Here is a 15,073-nt window from a genome sequence, read left to right as displayed (position 1 = left end):
CATAGGTGTATAGAGGCCCATTTCTAACAACCACCACTCCAGTGTTTTAATGGTACATTGTGTTTGCTAACTGTGTAAGAAGGCTAATGGATGTTTAGAAAACCGTAGAAAACCCTTGCACAAGTATGTTAGCCCAGCTGAAAACGGTTTGGCTGATTTGAGAAGCTATAAAATTGACCTTCCTTTGAGCTAGTTGAGAATCTGGAGCATTACATTTGTTTGTTTTATGAAACTCTCAAAATAGCCAGAAAAAGAGAACTTTCATGTGAAACTCAACTGTCTATTCTTGTTCTTAGAAATGAAGGCTATTCCATGCGAGAAATTGCCAAGAAACTGAAGATTTCCTACAACGTTGTGTACTAGTCCCTTCAGAGGAGAGCACAAACAGGCTCTAACCAGAGTAGAAAGAGAAGTGAGAGGCCCCGCTGCACAACTGAGTAACAAGACAAGTACATTAGAGTCTCTAGTTTGAGAAATCGACGCCTCACAGCTCCTCAACTGGCAACTTCATTAAATAGTACATGCAAAATGCCAGTGTCAACGTCTACAGTGAAGAGGTGACTCCGGGATGCTGGCCTTCAGGGTAAAGGAGCAAAGAAAAAGCCATATCTGAGACTGGCTAATAAAATTAATAGATTAATATGGGCAAAAGAACACAGACATTGGACAGAAGAAGATTGGAAAAAAGTTTTATGGACAGGCGAATCAAAGTTTGAGGTGTTTGGATCACACAGAAGAACATTTGTGAAACGCAGAACAACTGAAAAGATGCTGGAAGAGTGCCTGACGCCATCTGTCAAGCATGGTGGAGGTAATGTGATGGTCTGGGGTTGCTTTGGTGCTGGTAAAGTGGGAAATTTGTACAAGGTAAATGGGATTTTGAATAAGGAAGGCTATCACTCCATTTTGCAACGCCATGCCATACCCTGTGGACAGCGCTTGATTGGAGCCAATTTCACCCTACAACAGGACAATGACCCAAAGCACACCTCCAAATTATGCATGAACTATTTTAGGGAAGAAGCAGGCAGCTGGTATTCTATCTGTAATGAAGTGGCCTGGGCAGTCACCAGATCTCAAACCCATTGAGCTGTTGTGGGAGCAGCTTGACCGTATGGTACGCAAAAAGTGCCCATCAAGCCAATCAAACTTATGGGAGGGGCTTCAGTAAGCATGGGAGGAAATTTCTCAAAATAAACTCAGCAAATTAACAGCTAGAATGCCAAAGGTCTGCAATGCTGTAATTGCTGCACAGGGAGCATTCTTTGACGAAAGCAAAGCTTGAAGGAGAAAATTATTCTTTCAAATAAAAATCATTATTTCTAACCTTGTCAGTGTCTGGACTATATTTTCTATTCATTTTGCAACTCATTTGATAAATAAAAGTATGAGTTTTCATGGAAAACACAAAATTGTCTGGATGACCCCAAACTTTTGAACGGTAGTGTGTATATATATATATATATATATATATATATATATATATATATATATATATATACTGTATTTTTCCTTTTTGGTGTTATAGCTAAATAGTGGTAACGTGAAATTAAAAAGATTGTTTACTTTTACATTGATGGCCAATCCTTAGGAAGGGTCATCAATGTCTGATCGGTCAGGGTCCAACACCCGGCCCCCCCAGCGATCAGCTGTTATCGGTATTGGCCAAAAGTACTCACTTCCCGAGCTGCTCCTTCTTCCTGTAGTGGCCTACGCTGTGTACTACACATCAATCTCCTATTGATTTGAATAGGAGACAGATGTGCAGTACCGAGCCTCGGCAACTATTAGAAGATGGAGCAGCTCAGCAAGTGAGTACTTCTGGCCAGTGGCCGCCACCGATGACACCGATTACAGCTGATCGGTGGGGGTGCTGGGTGTCGATCAGACGTTGATGACCTATCCTAGGGATAGGTCATAAATGTAAAAGTAGTGGACAACCTCTTTAAGTGTACTGAAAACAGAATACAAGGATGCATTTCTCTTCTGGTAGATTATTAGTAGTAGACTCTTTTTCCCCATGACTGGTCTTCCCTCTCTCTGCTTGGCTTGCATTTCTCAATTTTTAGTATGACATCACAATTTATGGACTACATAAAGCTATGTATCCTATGGGTTACTGGGACGTCCATATTATAGAAGATACCTATATCTAAGAGAGACCCTTGTCCACCTTTCCATATGAAAGCTTTAGATTGCTTAAAGATGAATGTGTTACGAGATGGTCTGATAACAAGTTGCTAGCACTCATCGATCCTGTGATAAACGTCTCTATTATGGCATGCTTGGAAATTGCCAGAGCATATCTACACTGAAAATGATCTCCATGAGGTCAAGCTAATGTATACAATGGAACATGTGTATGAAGTCATATTATATACTGATTTATGGACTTGACCTGTTTATCAGTTTGGATTTATTGGAGGGCAATACAAGGTATTATGATTTAAGGTTATTTTGGAGGTTTAGTCTCGCTTCCACTTAGAGAGAAAGGCTGTGCTCTAGAGATCTTTAGACTTTGATCAGCACAATATAAAAATCACCATATTATTTTAGTTCCTTGTCTCAAAATGTTAGTGCGTCATAGTAGTGAAAGAATAATGAAATAGCTCTCCTCCCGTGAACTAAAATGAGTGGGGATTATAGATCTGACTGGACCATAATATCTATAAGAATCACACATCACATTAGAGGTTTGACATAAAAGGTACTTCACTACTGCACCCAAAAAAACTATAGCTCAACTCATATAACTTTACTCAGATCGGTGGTCGCATTGTAGTTCTGGAGACTGTTCCTAGATGTGTTTTTTGGATGGCTGTTTTTTTGGGGATTTGCCTTTTGGGGGGAACCTGTCATATTGAACAACCATGCTAATTTTCAAGCAACATGTTATAGAGCGGGAGAAGCTGGGAACATTATGAGTCTTTTTTTGGGAAAAGATCCAGTATTTTATTTGAAATCCTTGCTCATTCTGGGCCTAGGAGTCCTGTGGGTGTCCCGTGGTCCTAATCAATGATCGACATCTATGTAAGAACAATTATACATTGAAGGATATCAAATCAATCACTGATTAAGACAGCCCCCTTGACTACTAACCACAGAACCAGCACAGAGTTCAATAAATAAATGCAAGTTAATGCCTCCTGCTCTATAACATGCTGCCCGTAAATTGAGCAGCATTTTCAAGCTGACACAATCTCTTTAAAGGGAAAGCGTGTATTAGACAATCCTATTTTTAGCAGGGTTCTGTGATGATAAATTGATCATAGGGTGCCCATCTTATGAAGTCCTCGAGGGGTACCTAGCAGCAAGTGTTTCATTTTCCATAGTGCCACCACAGGGAATAAGTAGCATTACACTGCTCTCATTGAAATCAACAGGCATATGTGAAAAGGAATAAACATTAGGTGCTTTTTATTACTCTTCACGCTATCTAATTTATGAGGGTCCTAAACTAGGACCTACTTGTGCAAATAGAATAAAGAAACAAGCTTTTAAAACTCTTTACAGTAATATAAAGAGACTAGTGATGAGCGAGTTTAACCCTTTCGCCGAACACGCTTGGGTGCTTTTCAAGTATTTTCGGCGTGCTCGTATATTAAGTTCGAGTCCCTGCGTCTGCATGATTTATGGCTGTTAGTCAGCCTCAACACATGCAGAGATTGCCTGTTTGTTATGGAATCCTCACGTGTTGAGGCTGACTAACAGTCTTAAATCATGCAGACGCAGGGACTCGAACTTAATATATGAGTACGCTGAAGATACTAGGAAAGCACCCGAGAGTGCTCGGCGAAAGGTTTAAACAAGCACGCTCGCTCATCACTAAAAGGGACCTGTCAATCAAGGCAGGCAAGGAGAGCCCTGGGGAAGGTGGCCGGCGGACTCTCCTCCAACTGTCTGGACCCTCCCGCACCCCGTTAAAGTGAGTTTTGGCGGTCACCGCATACTACTTATACATTAATCTTAATAGGAAAACATTACAGGCTACTTCAGGCAGCCAGATTATATAATGTTACAGTAATCTCGTTTTACAGGGGATTTGTAGAGCTGCACCAGTAAAACAGGTCTATGGTCACTGCAGAGATTTATTAAAGAATTAGTTACTGCATAATGATGGACCCAAAAAGACACGACGATAAATGGTGGACAGGTACTTAGAAATAGAAACAAACTGTAATAACTAAGAAATGGCTGAACAGTATTTTTAAAAATTTGGTACAAAATAGCCAAGTGGCTAAAATAATGTAAATGCCTGCTATCTATAAGTAAAAAAGGTATAAAAAATCTGCTTGCAATAAATGTGAGAGTAGAATCACGTCCCATGACGTGTTATCTAAAGAGCAATTCTGCTTTATGGTGCAATAAGTTATTGCAAACTTGGACTTGTCTCTTTTAGCGATGTTTATACAGGACACAATGATCTTTCACGCTGTGGATGAGCTGACAATGGCAGAAAAAAATAGATTGGTGGCATAGGGTTGGCTTATTGCCAAGGAAACAGATATGTTACAAATTTGGCTACTCCTTTCAGTTTATTGTTAATGACTGAAAGGTAACCTGGTAGTGTTGAGGGAGTATGTTCTGTTAACCCTTTCGCCGAGTATGCTCGGGCCGAGCTCCGAGTATTTATAGCTGCTCGGTGATATGGTTGAATCGCTCCCGTGTGCATGATTTGCAACTATTTGACAGTTTTATTACATGGGAGGAATGTCTATTTCTTATACATTCCTCACATGTAATAAAGCTGTCAAACAGTTGCAAATCATGCACACGGGAGCGATTCAAACATATCACGGAGCAGCTATAAATACTCGGAGCTCGGCTTGAGCATACTCGGACAGAACATACTTGCTCAACACTAGATCTGATTCATGTTGCTCAAACCACAGCACACACCACCGCACAAATCAGATACTGGGTACATAATTGGAACCGGGTATATTCTGCTATAAAATATTCAGGTGTTTCAAAGAAGATATTCTTTAAACATTTATCTGATGACCCTAACCAAAGACAGGATTAGTCCGCATCCATTTCCAGCCGGCTTTTCCCAGCACTACTGATTGACAGGTTTCTCCTTTGTGTGCACATAGGGAGAGACCTACCTGCAACAGTTCGGGGCAGAACCTGACTTGGACGGACTTGGACTTGTTTTGTCTCCAGCTATGGTTCCCGGCTGGATCTTTAAAGTATACTTTTTCTGAAACACTGGAGCATTTCAGAGAAAAATATACCTGGCTGCAAATGTACAGCCAAGCTGTGATTTACGTCTGTGGTTTGGGCAACATGAATCAGGTGACAATTTCCCTTTTGCAATTCCAAAGTCTGTGTGCAAGGTTTTAATGAGCTATTAAAACTGCATATTGAGATTATTATTATTATTATTATTATTAATAATCATTTTTAAAGCTCCATTCATTCCATGGTGCTGTACATGTGAAGAGGGTTTAAATACATATAATGCATACATATCTAAAATACAGTAAACAAAATACAGTATATAAACTAACAGTGACAGACTACTGCAGAAGGGCAGAGGACACAGGGCAGCATGGTGGCTCAGTGGTTAGCACTGTTGCTTTACAGCGCTGGGGTCCTGGGTTCAAATCCCCCCTGTTTTGCTTCTGCTCACCGGACCCCAGGGTATAATAATGCATTGTGCGCCGGCGCACATCTCTGCGCTGGGAGCTTTCCTGGAGCTCTACGGCCGTCAAGACCGAACAGCCGTGCAGCTCCAGGGGATTTCTCTCCGCCTCTTCTGTGACGCACTGGTGACTGCGCCTACGCGATGATGTTATACTTGATATCATCGAGTAGGCGACGGCATGTATGCGCGACAAAATACCAGTCCAGAAGTGGAGTTGCAGGGGATCGTATGAAAGGTAAGTATGAAAAATTTTCTTTTTTTTTAATAGAATGAATTAAATAGGTGTGGGGGGAGCAAGTGATGATGTATTGAGGGTAGGGGATGGGGGACAGCAAATGATAATGTATTGAGGGTGGGGGACAGGACAGCAAATTATGATGTATTGAGGGTGGGGGACGGGGGACAGAAAATGATGTATTGAGGGTGGGGAACAGCAAATGATGAATTAAGGGCGGAGAGAGCAAATGATGAATTGAGGATGGGGGACAGGGGAAAGCAAATGATGTATTAACGGTGGAGGATGGGGAGAGCGAATGATGAAATGAAGGCGGAAGGTGGGGAACAACTAATGATGATTTGAGCGTGGGGGGAAGAGGATAGCATAATGATGAATTGAGGGTGGGGGGGAGTAAAAGATGATGAATTGAGACTGGGGATTGAGGGACAGTAAATGATGATATATGGATGGTGGAAGAGAGCAAATTCATGATGAATTGAGGGTGGAGGGTGTGGGACAGCAAGTGATGATGAATTGGGGGTGGGGGGCAGCAAATAATGATAAATTGAGTGTGGATGAGAGTAATGATGCTGTATTGAGGGTGGGGGAAACCAAATAATGATGAATTGAGGGTGAAGGAGAGCAGTTGATAATGAATAGAGGGTAAGGGTGGGAGAGAAAGAGGACATGACACAATGAATTGGGGCAGACGGGGACATGTAAATATAATGAATTGGGGGAGTGAGAGGTACAGAGTGGGGGGCATTGAGGATGCAGGAGTGTGACTGGTATTGAATTGGGGGAAAGAATACAGGTGTTAATTTATATATTTATTGGGTGGGGAAAGTGGCTATTTATAGTTAGTGGGGGCACAGTGGTGGAATACAATTTATATTTGGAATGGTGGGTTGCATAATAACTAATATATTAATGGTGGGTTCATGCCTGTATTCAGCTGTGTAATGTAGAAGTTGGGGAAAAAGTGGGGAATGTGCTCTGGAAATGGTGCTCTAGATAACAGTGTGTTATTTTCTGCAGATGTGAGTCCTGGCTGAAAGAAGTGATGGCGGTCTCCGCTGGATGAAGAAAAAAAGATGAATCAGTTCAACTACAGACGTCACTGGTGAGTAGGTGTATTACCTGTACACTGACACTATACACTATATAGCATATACAGAGCTCTTGTGTATACTGTCACTGGTGATGACTGTATTACATCTATTCTATACACTATATACATAGCTCCTGTGTATGATGTCACCAGTGATCACTCTATTACCTGTACACTGACACTATGTAGAGAGCTCCTGTGTATAATGCCACTGGTGATCACTGTATTACCTGTACACTATACACTATATACAGAGCTCCTGTGTCTAATGCCACTGGTGATCACTGTATTACCTGTACACTATACACTATATACAGAGCTCCTGTGTATAATATCACCGGTGATCACTGTATTACCTGCACACTGACATTATATACAGAGCTCCTGTGTATAATGTCACAGGTGATCACTGTATTGCTTGTAAGCTATACACTATATACAGAGCGCCTGTGTATAATGTCACTGTTGATCCCTGTATTACCTGTACACTGACGCTATATACAGAGCTCCTGTGTATAATATCACCGGTGATCACTGTATTATCTGTACAGTACACACTATATACAGAGCTCCTGTGTATAATATTACCAGTGATCACTGTATGATTTGTACACTGACACTGTATACAGAGCTCCTCTGTATAATGTCACTGGTGATCACTGTATTACCTGTACACTGATGCTATATACAGAGCTCCTGTGTATAATATCACCGGTGATCACTGTATTATCTGTACACTACACACTATATACAGAGCTCCTGTGTATAATGTCACTGGTGATCACTGTATTATCTATACACTGACACTACACATTGTATACTACGTATAGAGCTCCTGAGTATAATGGCACTTATGGTAATAGTAGTATTGAGGTTTTTTTTATTAATGATCAGTATTGTAGTATTCGGTCACTATGGGGTGGTAATATGTTGTCTGGTCATGGTGTGGCGGTATTTGTTCCTTGTATGTGGTATTTTTCGGTCACTATGGGGTGGTAATATGCGGTCTGGTCACGGTGTGTGGTATTTGTTTCTTGCATGTGGTATTATTTGGTCACTATGTGGTGGTAATATGTGATCTGGTCATGGTGTGGAGGTATTTGTTCCTTGTATATGTTATTATTTGGTCACTATGAGGTGGTGATATGTGGTCTGGTCACGGTGTGGTGATATTTGTTTTTTGTATGTGGTGTTATCCGGTCACTATGTGGTGGTGATATGTGATGGGGTCATGGTGTGACAGTATTTTTCCCTTGTATGTGGTATTATTCAGTGACTATGTGGTGGTAATATGTGATCTGGTCATGGTGTGTTGGTATTTGTTCCTTGTATTTGGTACTATTTGGTCACTATGACAAACGCAACTCTGTTTTTCCACTCAGTTCTGCTGTTCCAAGGTGCTTATCCACATACACGGTTCTGCTGTTCCAAGGTGCCTGCCTGCACACTTGACCCTGCTGTTCCACAATCAACGCTAATCCCACTACCATCCAACATTTACAGCCTCCGTTACTCTGGTCAGTTCTCCTAATTGCATCAACATTATTTGTCTATGCGGCATTCCATCTGCGCATCTAGCCCAAAGGCGTCAGGGATCCACCTCGCCAAGCTAGACATAACAGAAAGAGAGCACCAACCACTATAAAGATGTATTCAAATATACCCAGCACATAATTGTGGAATTATTTAGAATGAAAACAACAAAAGAGTGTTTAAGGTTTGACATTCAAGTTGAATATGCAAAAACATTTCTGTTTAGTTCTGTCAGTGATTATTCTGATAATGTTTTTTTTGTCTTTAACGTGAACAAACCATTTTAAGGTTTGGTGGGTGCAGCTCTTAAAGGAAGTCAATAAGATCTTAAGGGACTTGCTGCATGTAGTAATATCCTTGCTTAAAAAAAACTAAAACAATGGAGTCTCAATAGACCCCAGCATAAGTCAATGGTATCCTTCATATGTCATTAGTATTCATTGTATGACAGATTTGGCAGAGTAATATGGTGAACCTACAGAGTCTAATAAACCTTTCAGACAAACCTCATCTTCTGATCATACATACAAATATATTGTGTAGATCACTCATTAAATTCCAAATGATGAATGTTGGTAGAGTACTGAGCAATCAGGTTCAGTTATTACTTTATAGCTAAAACACATTCCAATCTGTTTAGTAAAATTTTTTATTAATGGTAGTTAATAGACTAATTTATTGCCTTGCATCAAGTGCAGATAGCGGTATTTTCTTTCATCTCTATTAAGTTTTTAGTAAAATATTTCTTTATCGTACTTCTATTATTACAATGCAAAGTCCATGCTGGTTTTTCTTATCCCAATTTTCCTATACCTCACTGACAAATTCTTGCTACTGTCTGAAGTTGACAAGGCTGCTCTGCTAATTGCTCCATAAAATTCACCCATTATCTTTATGGAATAGGCTTTACTGACAACCAAGCAAATAACTTCTCACAAAGCCTAGTTGGTATACAGATAGTATATGCTACTTGTTTTGTTTTGGTACTGAATACTCATTTTCCTCCTGAGAACCCAGTTTGCATTTGGACTCAACAAGAAAAAAATATATGTTAATTGCTCTGCATCAAGTCTAATGGTTTAACAAGACTGGATAAGTCTCAGTTTCCTAAATTTCAAGAAAAGTATGTTATTTAGACCCTGGCAGTTTTCAGTTTGCTTAAGTTATATCGACATTTTGTAACATTTTGTAGCACTTTTTTTTTGTAAATTGGCATGCTGTTTTCTTTTTCTCATCTACAACTGGCTACTTCTAAGTGCAGTAAATTTCCATTAAACAGGTAGACATTTATAACAAATCTGTATCATGGTCCTTTCTGTAACTCCCTTTAAAATGAATAGAGAGCGTTGTACACCACCGCTCCATCCATTACAAATCTGGTGAGGTGGCCCTTTTGAGTACTCTTGTTCTGGAGTGGGGTACAGAGGCCAGAAGTGGTATTGACCCTGTTATTGCTGTTGAGCTTTATTAAATTAAATATAAATGAACTGCAATACCAGTTACAGGTAGGGTGATAGACAAAGAGGAGGGAAGAGATGTAGGGTGGTGCTGATCCATGTAGCGCTTTGTGGGTGAGATTTCTTTGTTTATATTGAAATCTGTAGCAGATGGGCAACTAGTGCAACGACTGGCTTAGGGTAGAGGCATCGGTGTAGCAGTTGAAAAGGAATATGATCCTGGCTGCTACATTCAAGACAGGTTGGAGAGGAGAGAATTTAGTAAGATGGAGATCGATTAGTAGAAAGTAGGAATAGTCCAGATCAAAATTAATAAGAGCAACAGTAAGAGTTTTTGCCAAATCAAAGGTAAGAAATGGTCAAATTCTAGAAATGATTTTGAGGTGTAGGTGACATGAGCGAGCGAGTGATCGGATGTGGGGAGTGAAGGAAAGATCTGAGTCAAATATGACCACAGGCATGTTGCTGGGGAGTAATGTTAGAACAAGATGGCAATATTGGGCATAGGTAGGTTAGTGGATGGAGGAAACACAAGGAGTTCAGTTTTTGAGATATTTAGTTTTAGATAGAGGGAGGACATAATGTGAGAGACAGCGGGAAGACAATCATTGGTATTTTGTAGTAATACAGGGTTGATGCCATGAGACGATGTGTATAATTGAGTGTCATCAGCATAGAGATGGTACTGAAAAGCGAATCTACTGATTGTTTGTCCAGTAGGGGCAGTATATAAGGAGAAGAGGAGGGGACCTAGGACTGATCCTTGAGGAATTCGTTGGTAAAGGGAAGAGAAGAGGAAGAGTAGCCAGCAAAAGATGCAGTGAAGGTGCGGTCAGAGAGGTAGGAGGAGAACCAGGAGATAGTGGTATCCTTGAGGTAGATAGAGTGGAGAATAGTGAGGAGGAGTTGATGATACACAGTGTCAAATGCTGCAGAGAGATCCAGGAGAATCAGCAGGGAGTAGTGACCATTAGATTTAGCTGTTAGTAGACTTTAGTAAGGGCAGTTTCAGTACAGTGTAAGGAGCAGAAACCAGATTGTAAGAGGTCAAGAAGAGTGTTATCTGAGACATAATAGAATAGATAGAAGTGGACCAAGTGTTCCAGGAGTTCAGAGATGAAGGGAAGATTAAAGACAGGTCTGTAATTATCAGCACAGTTCTGGTCTTGGGATGGTTTTTGTTTTTTTTAAGTAAAGGACGTATGCTGGCATGTTTAAATGAGGAAGGAAAGATAACAGATGAGAGAGGTTAAATATTTTAGTTAAGTGAGTGGTGACAGAAGGAGATGTGAGGGAATAGGGTCACTGGTGCAGGTTGTTGGGCGATAAGATGCAAGAAGCCTGGTCACTTATTCTTCCATGACCGGTTAAAAGACTGAAAGTGAGCTAGATGCCATGCGTAGGGGAGGACAATGCTTGATATTAGGAAATTGGAAGAAAATTTCCTGTCGGATATGGTAAATTTTTTCTTGGAAATAATTGGCCAGATTGTCAGCGCTGAGGTCGGTGGTGGGGGGCCTACACTCTTGATTGAGGAGAGAATGAAATAAATATCAATAAAAACATCAGCTCAGGGGCAAAAAACAAGCCTTCATTCCGCTCCACTTCCAAAAAATGTAAAACATTGCAGCTCTCAGAAAATGGCGACATAAACACCATTTTCTTTTTACAAATTTCTGATTTATTTTTCATCACTTAAATCATTAAAAAACTATGCATGTTTGGTATTGCCATAAATGTACTGACCTGGAGAATCATATTTCCAGGTCATTTTCACGATATAACGCAGGTCTACAAAAAAAAAAATTTCAGGTACCAAGGTTTTTTGGATGGATTTAGGTTCTTTTGAGGGTGCTGAATTAAAAAATCCCATTACTTTTGCTGAATTGGTTCTAGTTTTTGAGATAATTCATCCATGAAAATATTGCATTCCCTCAAAGCGACTTGTGTGTGATAGCAAATGCAATAACTTTTGGTCTTTTGGTCTGTTTTGACTCTTTAACAGTGTCTTGGGTAATGAAATATCCCATGTAATTATTTTGTATTTCAATTTGTAGGCTTACAATGCTATAAAAGCGACTTTTTGAAACCAGAATTCTACTGTAATTAATTAACTATTAAATATCTCAGTCATTCTCTTAAACAGCACCATAAACTTAATATAAAACCGTTCAGACATTGTTAGCACCAAAATCACTGTATACCAATGTAATCAATGCCATAAAAAAAACAATTGCGGAATTGTGTTGTTTTTTTTTCGCTATTCTACTGCACTTGGATTTTTTTTCCCATTTTCCAGTATATCACAGAAAATCACCCGGTCAGGAAGGGATTAAAGAATTTTGCAGTGTTGACATTTGGTCCAGGGCTATTCAACCTGGCAGATATCTCATAATAGCACTATTATTTTGAGGAGAAATAAAGGGGTTGGAGGGATTAATACTCTGAACAATTGATAGTATCAAATAGGGTTAGGGATATCATATAGGTCTGAATAGAACAAATGGAATAAGTGAGTGATTTCTGGTGTCGTGTGAGGCAGAGAGCACAAGGTAGTTTGTATGCAAGATATATGTTATTGGCCTATTTGGCCTCTAAGGGCATGTGCACACGTTGTTTGACCGATTTCTGCCACTTTTACAGGACAATATTGGCTCGACTAAATGGGTTTTTCGTTTCAAAGATCAAAAACCTTTTGAAAGGAAGGGAGCTTCATCAATTAGTGCAATGACAAATTAATTGATTTTGGTTTGATGTTTATGCATTAAGGATGGTGACAATATGTCCATTAAAAGATGAGGAATGGATAATATACAGTTATGTAGGGTCAATTGTGCAAACTAAGATTTGATGAATAAGTTTTTTTATGTATGGCTGCAAGTTACTCTGCATGATGTGAGATGCAATAAGCACACGGTCAGGATTCCCCACTATTGTCAGCTTGAGAAGTCATCACATGACCCCAAATATACAATTTCCATAATTCCTTCTCTCAATAAAACATTGAGAAATGCAGGAAAAGCTGCTACTCAGCACATGACCACCAGTATGCAAATTGCATACTTGCAGTCATGGTATGACAGCCCAACACAGGAGAATCTTGACAGTGTGGTCAAGCAGGATCACATAGAGTGAGTACAGAAATTTGTGTAGCCAGGAAAACATCTTTAAGGCCCTTTGTGATGAAGAAAGCTTTGTTGAGTTCTGCAATGGGGATGGTAGTACTGGTGTTAAACCAAGCAAGGAGGAAACATTGGAGAAAAAAAAAAAATCTGCAGAAAGAAGTAACAAGGAAACTGGTGGGTACAAAATGTACGAACCAGCAAGCTTTAGGGTACTCCCAGAAAGGGGCCAGACCTATGAGAGGATGATAGGTAGGCACGCAAGCACAACTGTTCCTATGTATGGGCAAATAAATCACTGCCATAAAAATTAACACACTCAAGTGGAGCAGATAGCACATATATAGAGCATAAAAATGAACAGCATAACATGAAACCGTTTTGCAGACCAGAGTGATATAAAGGCAGAATATTTTAAAGACAAAGACAAAAGTACAAAGCTAGAACGTTGTAAGTTTATATAAATATTCCAATATAACAGAGCTGGTAAGCTGGTGGTAGATTATAGCAGTCTTTAGTTAGAGGCTTTTAGGCACAGATGTAGAGGAATATTCCATCAATAAGGCACATTGGGCTGTTTCCATGGGGGGCTGGCCAAACCCCTACAAATGGTATTCCCAAGGTGGTAGGCCCTCACACTGGGACAACATTGCGAAAGAAAGTTGAGGTCTGTAGGTGTCCTCAAGAATGCAACAATGTAGGCTGAGCTAGAAAACTTTGTTCAGAAGGTTAAAATCCTGGAGAAAGATTGAAGAACATCCAGGGTAGGTAACATAAGAAAGGGCCCCTCTTAATAACTTGAGGGAGCAAAAGGGAAAGCCACAAAGTATGGACACCAGGATCTCTAAAACCATTTAGGAGAGGTTTGAGCCCTGACCATTGAGCCAATGTATATCAGGATGGGTAAGACACTAATCCTTTTGGGAATTTATTATGGTTGATGCTGAGGTTTTTGCAAAAATAGTTGTTTTTAATGGTGTAGAAGTAAATACAGCAGATAAAATTTCTAGGGCATTAACTGAGGAATTAAAATGTCTATGTGCCCTGTCAATTTTAGTATGGGTATCAAGCGTATGTCCCAGTAGTTCATTAAAGTAAATCTGTCAGAGGGATTTCACCCCCAAATCTATTTATATGCACATGTAGCTCTTCCAAAGCCTAGTCCATCCATATTTTTAGCTAGCCAGTCCTTTCCTCCTTTACTGAGAAATTGGTGTCTGAATCGATATGCAAATGAGGCTGAAGTGCTTTGGACCTTGGAAGCAGTGAATAACCAAAATATTTATCTAGGGGAACGAGAGGTGGGTGGAGGGCTTTGTCCTGCCTTTCTTGGTGTTTTACTCAAAATGAATAGTGAACGCAAAGATATTATGTTATGGTTTTTTATGCAGCACGGTGGCTCAGTGGTTAGCACTGCAGCCTTGCAGCGCTGAGGGTCCTGGATACAAATCCCACCAAGGACAACATCTGCAAGGCGTTTGTATGTTCTCCCCGTGTTTGCGTGGGTTTCCTCCGGGTTCTCCAGTTTCCTCCCACACTCCAAAGACATACTGATAGGGGATGTAGATTGTGAGCCCCAATGGGGACAGTGCCCATAATGTCTGTAAAGCTCTGTGGAATTAATGGCGCTATATAAGTGAGTAAAATAGATAAATAAAAATAAATAAATATTTTTAAACTAGGAGTTGGTGGTAGAGTGACTTTTGTGACATTTTTTGTTATGTTGTTCCAAAATATCTAAATTATCTAAAAAAAAATGCATCAAATGGACTGGGAAAAACTGAAAGCTATAAACTTTGTAACGTTTGGAAGTAGATGTACCAGATGAAATACATGTAGTTCTTGCCAGATATAATCAGTGTGTTGTTGTAACAAAACGTGTTAACAGACTGTTGTTCTTGAAATGAATAGCGAAGGTTTATAGTGGGAAGTTCAAGCCGTCCAACAATACATGTTAAAGATAGCAAAATAATGTCTTGCTCG

The sequence above is a fragment of the Phyllobates terribilis genome, unplaced genomic scaffold, assembly GCF_046119375.1.
Source record: "Phyllobates terribilis strain yellow unplaced genomic scaffold, ASM4611937v1 Scaffold_5__5_contigs__length_657084704, whole genome shotgun sequence".
Lineage (NCBI taxonomy): Eukaryota > Metazoa > Chordata > Amphibia > Anura > Dendrobatidae > Phyllobates > Phyllobates terribilis.
This window is presented reverse-complemented; position numbering follows the sequence as displayed.